The following is an 8,549-nucleotide window of genomic DNA, read 5'->3' as shown; positions in this document are numbered from 1 at the left end:
CAAAGATATGAAACACTTTGGAATCACTGTATATAAAGTTGATGAAATGTACACAAATGTCAGAGCATGGCACAATCACAAGTGTTCCTCAGTTTACCCTCAGACTCCAGAGGGTTAAGGTGCGCCCTGGAAAGTGTGTCGGCCATGTACATTTCTTTTCCTGGCTTGTGTATCACATTCAGCTAGTAGGGTTGTAGTTTCAGAAGGAGTCTCTGTATCCTTGGTGAGGCACTTCCAATTGGTTTCTTGAATATAGACACCAGCGGTTTGTGATCTGTTTCAACCTCTGTTAGTTTTGCCATATATGAACTGGTGGAATTTTTGGCATCCAAACACAATAACAAGGATTTCCTTTTCAATTTAGGCATAGTTGACTTGTGCCTTGGTCAATGCTTTCAAAGCATATGCGACTGCTGTGCCATTCTGAATTAGTACAGCACCTAGCCCTGATTTGAATGCGTTGACTGATAGTTTCACTGGCTGCTTGACATCATAGTATCTGAGTGATGTTTGTGCCCTATTCACAAGAGTCTCTTTGATGTTGTTTATTGCTTCTTCATGCCTTTCGTTCCAGTGCCATGCCACCTCTTTCTGCAGCAGTTCTCTCAGTGGTTCAGTGAGTGTTGAGAGATGTGGTATGAATTTTGTTAGGTATGTTACCATACCTAGAAACCTCTCCACTGTAGGTCTGTCCTCTGGTGTCTCCATCTCCGTGACAGCCTGTACTTTACTGGGGTCAGGTTTGATTCCGTCTTGGCTTAGAATGTGACCCAGGTATTTCACTTCATGGATGCCTATTTTGCCCTTCTCCTTGTTGAACCTCTGGTTTATTTTTCTGGCTATCTCCAGCACTTGTCTTAGTCTCCTGTCGTGTTCATCCTTATCCTTTGAATATATAAGCAAATCATCGATGTAGGTCACAACCCGTTCAATGTCCTCAAACATCTGTGATATTCTCTTGTGAAACACCTCCTGTACACTGTTTATTACAAACGGTAAACGCAAGTATCTGTATCTTTCAAATGGCGTGTTGAAGGGGTTACATATGACGAGTCCTCTGTGAGTGATACTGGACGCCAGTATCCACAATTGGCGTCCAGTGTGCTGAAGTGTGTGGCCCCAGCCAGCTTGCTCATGATTTCATCCGTGGTAGGCATTGAGCTCTTTTGGGTCCAAGCATGTTCATAGGCTTTGCTTGTGCTAATGTGTCTATTTTGAATCTTACAGGATTTCCTTTTATGACCAGTTCCACATGCCATGCATTGTCCTCTGTTTTGCTTGTGACTGCATTTATGTTTAAGCTTTGCTGTCATCTGAATCACTGTCTAGTTTATTTATTTTTTTGCTTTTGCATATCTTTGCTAAGTGATTTGTTTTCTTGCTGTTTGTGCATGTTCTTCCATATGCAGGGCATCTTCTTCTTGCATGTGTTTGACCACAGTGCAAACAGTCTATCATGTTTTCCCGTTCATATGTGTTGTCATTGCGTCGTCGCATTTGTCCACCTTTCCTTGCCGTAGCACTCCTCTCTCTGCCTCTCTGAGCGGGCATGAGTGCAGCTTGCTCGTTCCGGGTTACAGCATGTACCGTAGATGCGCTGCCCTCCTCCGTGCCTGTAAAGCTGAGCATCTGTTGCTGTGTGCATTCTGTGGCACGACACACGCCGATACATTTCTCCAGCGTTAGCATGTTGTCTCTTAACAGTATCCTGCGAGTGTCATTGTCTCTAATGCCTTCAATTATACGGTCTCTTATTATGCCATCCAGTAAATGTTCATACTCACAGTTCTTGGACAGAATCCTGAGATCTCTTAAAAATTGGTCAAACGGCTCATCTGGCCTTTGTGTTCTGTTGTTGAAAACATGTCTTTCGTACATAGTGTTTTTTCTCAGGGAGCAGTAGTCCTCAAATTATCTAATAAGTGGTTCGATTGTGTCCACTTCATCATCCGTAAAAGTGAACGTGTTATATAGCTCCTGTGCTTTTTCACCGGCGCAGTATAGCAATAGCGAGCACTGTAACTTTTCCAGTATCTTGTCTTTCTCGCTCGCACACATGTACAGCCTGAATTGCTGAATCCATCATCTCCAGTTTTCCAATATGTTCCCATCAAGGCTCAAAGTTGGCGGGTATCTCAGCGAATCCATTTTTCTTGTTGGAGGCAGAAGTTTCACTCTGACACCATGTTATATCCAGACTATTAGCTAGTGAGCGACCGGCATGACCCTTGTTTGCTTATTCAGCCATATTTAATCTGGCCCTTCCCCCAGTACGGTGGCCCAACAATATAATTACAGTAGCTATTTATTTTCCAATAACACAGCATCCAGAAGATGAGGCTATGTCAACACAGCAAGCAAATTGGTTGAACACATTTATTATTATTCAAATGTTTTTATTGAATTTTTCCATTGCTATACAAACATTCAAACACAACAAGCAACACAAGAATGAATAACATTGGACATCTAATATATACACATACTTACACATTCCATCACATACAGTGAGCACCATAATTCATTGATTCATTCAGTGACACATTTTTTGTTATTTTGGTTCTGTACTCTAGCACTTTGAGTTTGAAAGGATACAATGACAATGAGGTTGAAGTGCAGACTTGTCATTGTATCATTTCAAACTCAAAGTGCTAGAGTACAGAACCAAAATAACAAAAAATGTGTCACTGGGGGGGGGGACAAACAAACAACAACAATACAAATTAAATAAATCAAAATAAGATGGGAAAAAAAGGGAAAGGACTAGGGTTCTTGATTATACTATAGGCTACTAGCAGAGGGGAATTCGTGTTCAAAATAAAACAGAAACAGTTGCCAGACCTTATAGAACTTTCGAGTACAGCCTCGGATGGTGTCTTTAAGGTGCTCAAGTTTTAGATGTTCCATCACCTCCTCCACCCAGCGTTTATGGGATGGTGGTGCTGCCTTTTTCCAACTAAAAGAATCAGTCATCTAGCCAATAATGTGGAAAAAGCTATAGTCTCTACCTGATTTGCCGATAACTGTGTCTCGTCCGGTGCTACACCCAAGATAGATGTTAAAGGGTTAGGATGAATATCTTTGTTGCATATACATGCAAAAGTTCTGAATATATCTGTCCAGAATTTAGTTAGTTTTGTCCAGAACATATGACTGAGGTTGGCTGGCTCTTGGTTACATCTGGGGCAAGTCGGGTCTGACCCCGGGTACATTCTAGCCAACCTACTCCTGGACAGATTAAGCCTATGGAGCACCTTAAATTGCAATAACCCGTGTCTGATGCATACTGATGATGAGTGCACCAGTTCTATTGCCCACTGCCAAGCTGAGTCTGATATCCCTATTCCCAGTTCCTCCTCCCATTGCCTCCTTATATGTCCAAGAGATGGGGAAGCAGTTCTTTGAATGTTCTCATATAGGATGGATACCATACCCTTGCGAGCAGGGTCCATATTCAATAGCTCATCTATCCAGCTACTCTGTAGTGGGTTCAGGGATGGAGAGAAATGTGTTTTAACAAAGCTACGACCTGTAAGTACTAAATAAATTGGACTGGGGAATATTGAAGTCTGTCCTTAGCTGTTCAAAGGACATAAAAACTCCACCTTTAAAAAGGTCCTTTACACACTTCACTCCATTTCTAGACCATAATTGAATTGCCAAGTCTACAAGGGAAGGAGGGAACAGAGGGTTTGACAGGATGGGGGCCGTGGGAAGGGCTTGTTTACTATTAAAGTGGATTCTGAACTGCGACTATATCCTGAGTGAGCCATGGACAACTGGGTTATTTGTGAAGTAACGTTTGCTCAAAGGTGTTGGGGCACAGACTAAAGAGTGCAATGATACTGGATTGCACGAGTGTTGGGAATGAAGACCGGCACTATTTGAAATAGAAATAAAAATCTTGGCATACTTGTCATTTTAACTGAGTTGATCCTCCCAGCCAGCGACAGGGGAAGGGTTGACCACCGTGTCATGTCCTGTTTGGCCTTATCAAATGCTGTTTTAAAGGAGTACCATGGTGATTTTCACACTTTCTCGGTTTTATGTGCTATTTGCACAAGAGGCACTGAAGAAACACAATCAGTAAAGTATTAAATATGTCCGTTCTGTATTTTTGGAGAAATATGCGTTTTAAATTTATTGTCCTATTTTCAACCGGTTGAGAAAGTTGTCAACTTGGTGCGTCACGAATACAGTAACCACTCTCCTTTCCACACCCCGTAAACCCATGGATAACTCGAGACCCATAGTTTGCGTCGCTGGCTTACATACAAGACAATGCAAATATTTGACAAACGTTAGTTTCACTTAAATTAGAGTGCCTTTTAAGGACTATTAGATTATTTCTGGTTATATTCATTTAGCTAGCTAGGTAGTTTGCTTTCATAAGGCAATGTTATTGATAACGTTAGCTAGCTAGTTTGCTTTTATGAGGACGTTATAGTTGTGCTTTTATCTTAACTTGGCTAGCTAGATAGCAAAAATTATAATTGGATATAAGTCAACGTCCTTACCTTAGCTATCTATCGATACTTTATATACTACCAAGCTAGCTAGCTTGTGAAAATTCAGTCTCCCGTATCATGGGGGTAGCTATGGTAACGGGGCACGGTCTGTCAATCATAGCTAATTGACAGTTCTCATTACCATGCCCAGACGGTTTGGGTGAACTTTTATAGTGGGAAATTTAGGCTTAGAAAAATACGTTTTAAAGTACATTGAAATGACTGAATAATAAAAAAATTATGCACATTTGTTTTGTTGTTGCCTAAAGACAACTGGGAAGTGTCACGTTCAACCCCCATGTTACTCCTTTAAAGTTACTGTTAAACAGATCATTGTATCTAGCTATGTGTTACACTCACACCTAAATATGTAAATTTATCAAGCCTTACTGAAAATGGGAAAGACTGGAATGACATGCTTTTTCATTTATAGGAAAGAGAAGGCGCTTTGTTAAATTGATTTTATATCCCGAGATCCTCCCAAAGTCAAAAATAATTTTAAGAGCAACCGGTATGGAGGAATTCGGATTTGACAGGAAGAGGAGGAGATCGTCCGCATAAAAAGTGAAAGCTTATGTATCTGTCCCCCCTATGCTCTCCAACTAAACTGACAGTATTTCTTAGCATAATTGCGAGGGGTTCAATATCGACATCAAAGAGCTGAGGGCCCCTGTCTTGTCTTGTCCCCCGAATAAGAGGAAAACATTTCGATAATATGTTATTTGTTCGTATGGATGCTTGAGGTGTAGTGTATAGAATTTTAATCCAGGAACGGAACCTGGGACCAAAGCCAAACCTCTCAAGTGCTGTGAACAGATAGGAATATTCAATCCTGTCGAATGCTTTGTGGGCATCTAAAGATATTAAAATCTCTGGGTTAATGTTATCGTTGGGCGAGTAGATCACATTAAATAAGCGACGGAGGTTGCTAAATAACTGTCTACCAGTAATAAAACTGGTCTGGTCCGGATGTACTGTCTTATTCATGATTGGCTCAATCCTGGCTGCCAGCACCTTGGTCAAGATCTTATAGTCGCAGCAGAGTAAACTGACCGAACGATATGATTCACATTTAAGCGGGTCTTTATTCTTCTTAAGAAGTACTGATATTGTGGCCTGTGTCATGGTTGGTGGGAGAGACTTTGTGACAAAGACCTCCTTAAATACTTTACATCACAGAGGTGTTAGCTTGGCTGAGAACCTTTTATAAAACTCAACTGGGTTCCCTGGCTTCATTTTCTTGATTGCACTGTCGATCTCAGCTATTGTTATGTTACCTTCTAAATTGAATTTGTCTGACTCATCCAGAGATGGCATCTCTAAATCGGTGAAAAACTCTTCCACCCGTTCTTTATCACTCGCCTCAGAAGTATACAAGTCCTTATTAAAGGATTTGAACTGATCATTGATACCTCGTTGGTCTGTAATAGTGTTACTCTCACGGTCTCCAATTGCGGTTATAAGGCCTGTTACCGCGGATTGTTTCAGTTGGTGGCATAAGAGCTTGCCAGCCTGCTCACCATGTTCGTAGTAATTCTGGCATGATTTCAGGTGAAGATCTTCGACGTGCTCACTAGTCAAAGAGTCAAATTCAATCTGAAGTAAAATTCTCTCCCTATATAGCTCCTCAGAGGGTGATGTTGAATACAACTGATCAATTGTTTTAATTCTGTCCATTATTTCTGTGATATGTTTTGATTTCCTTTTATTTTCACTAGCATTGTAGGAAATAATTTGTCCCCTCACCTAAAGTAGGCAGTATACTTTGTACGAAGTAGAACTTTTTGAGCAAAACGAAGCAATCAGAACAAATGACGAACAAAAAGACGCGGTGTTGTGTGTTCATACGGTGCAGTGTGCGACGGCCTCCAGGGAGAACTTTTCGAAAAGTTCTTTCTTGTTCTCCGACCTCCCCCTCTCAGCTATTGGTCCAAATATCACGTAGTTGGTTACGTCACGGTTGAGAGTTTAGAGGGCTGAATTCACATGCTAATGTAGGGAGAGTCAACGCCAATCTCTCTTCTGTAGAAATGGGAATTCTGTGAGTTCCCGCATGTTTGATGAATGGTGCTACTCGTTTCAGCAAGTCATCAAAACGCCTAGCACACATTTGGAAATAAGAGAAAGTGGACCCCCTCGTCTAAACTCGCATTTGCAGAATGTACAGGGAAAACTCTCCATTCTCCGTCCTACTCTGATTTAGAGGGCGAACACACCATCTTCCTCGCCTTTTTTTCTTCTTTTGCATAGCTAGATAAACTAAAGCCACTTTAAACACTTTAAACTTTTTGTTTTGTGTTGTGATCTCGCGTAGCCCTTCTCTTTATACATCCATGTAAGACACAATTTCGATCTCCCCCTAATATTAAATTATGCGTATCAAAATTAGGTAGAAGTGAAAAAAGATCACTGAAAAACTGTAAGCTGTCCCAATTAGGGTCGTACACGTTGGCCAAGACCACAGGCATATTAAATAGTTTCCCCTGAAAGATTATGTATCGACTATTTCTGTCTTTTATGCTAGCCGACTCTACAAACTGTACGTTCCTATGCATAAGAATGGCAAATTCCCGGCTTTTATTGTCAAAGTTAGAATGGTAAACTTGTGTAAAGCCTCCTCTACATAGTTTGGGTTGGTCTTTCTTTAGCAGATGAGTCTCTTGTATATACACTATGTTGGTTTTTAGTTTACTTAAGTGTGTAAATACCAGATGGTTTAGCCCCCGTACGTTTCAACTTGTCAATTTCATGTCTGCTCTGCCTATGTTACCAGAAGCCATCTCAAGGGCCTTTCAGATGATGTCGCCATTGAACTCCTTTGATATGTTGCGAGTTGTTCTGAAAAGGTTGCGGCGACCAGAACATCCTGTACTCCTTGCACCTCTGCTTCTGGTAATGAAAGAATAGCAGTAGGAGAATAGAGAAAGAAAATTTTGGGGGGGGGGGGGCCCTGAGCACACAGACAACATATGTGACAGGAGCCACTGAACCCAGGCGTAAGTCGCATGAGGTGATTCTCCAGAAAATCGCGTTTTAATTGAAAACACTTTTTTCACCAAAATTCCTTTTTTTGCAGAAATTACTTCTTAAACATGTATACTTTATAATACCTTAATATCAAACTCGTATTTGATCGGTAACCATGAGAAAAAGTTAAATAAACTCTCTCTCTCGATCTATCTCTCTCTCTCTGCTTGTTGCGAGGGGGCAGGACAATGGGCAGGACATCCATATTAATTAACCATTTCGCATGACATTCCTGCTTAAGTACATTACATTACAGGCATTTGGCAGACGCTCTTATCCAGAGCGACGTACAACAAAGTGTATAACCATAACCAGGAACAAGTATGACGAAACCCCTAGAGAGAAGTACCGGTCCAAGTGCAGGGAACAACCGTATAGTTCAACTTGGACCCTGAAGGTTAAACTGATTAACACTAACACAACGAGAACAGCAACAACGCAATCTATGGAAAAAATACAAGTAGTCGTTAAGACAGTTAATGCACCTAAGTCACCTACGAAACAGCTGCCTAGTTACAACCCTAAGCTTACAGTCATTTACAGGGGGGTAGGGAGGGATGGGGAGAGGTGCAGCCTGAAGAGGTGAGTCTTCAGTCGTCGTTTGAAATGGGTCAGTGTCTCAGCTGTTCTGACCTCCACAGGGAGGTCATTCCACCATCGTGGGGCCAGAACAGACAGGAGACGTGTTCTGGAAGTGCAGGTGTGAAGAGGGGGAGGTGCTAGGCGTCCTGAGGTAGCAGAACGGAGGGATCTGGCTGGCATGTAGGGTTTGAATATCTTGTGGAGGTATGCTGGGGCTGATCCCTTGACTGCCTGGTATGCTAGGACCAATGTTTTAAATTTGATGCGAGCTATAACAGGCTGCCAGTGGAGGGTAGTGAGCAGGGGAGTGACGTGGGAGTGTCTGGGTAGGTTGAAGACCAGACAAGCCGCATCATTCTGAATGAGTTGCAGGGGTCTGGTGGCAGATGCCGGTAGTCCAGCCAGAAGAGAGTTGCAGTAGTCCAGGCGGGA

The 8,549-nt window shown here is 41.9% G+C and overlaps 1 protein-coding gene across 4 annotated transcripts in view; it reads left to right on the top strand.

The window, feature by feature from the left end:
• LOC118230618 (gephyrin) overlaps nucleotides 1-8,549 on the top strand; it is a 396,841-nt gene that overhangs the window by 31,736 nt on the left and 356,556 nt on the right. The window lies entirely within an intron of this gene.

Source organism: Anguilla anguilla, chromosome 6 (assembly GCF_013347855.1).
Source record: "Anguilla anguilla isolate fAngAng1 chromosome 6, fAngAng1.pri, whole genome shotgun sequence".
NCBI lineage: Eukaryota > Metazoa > Chordata > Actinopteri > Anguilliformes > Anguillidae > Anguilla > Anguilla anguilla.
This window is presented reverse-complemented; position numbering and strand designations above follow the sequence as displayed.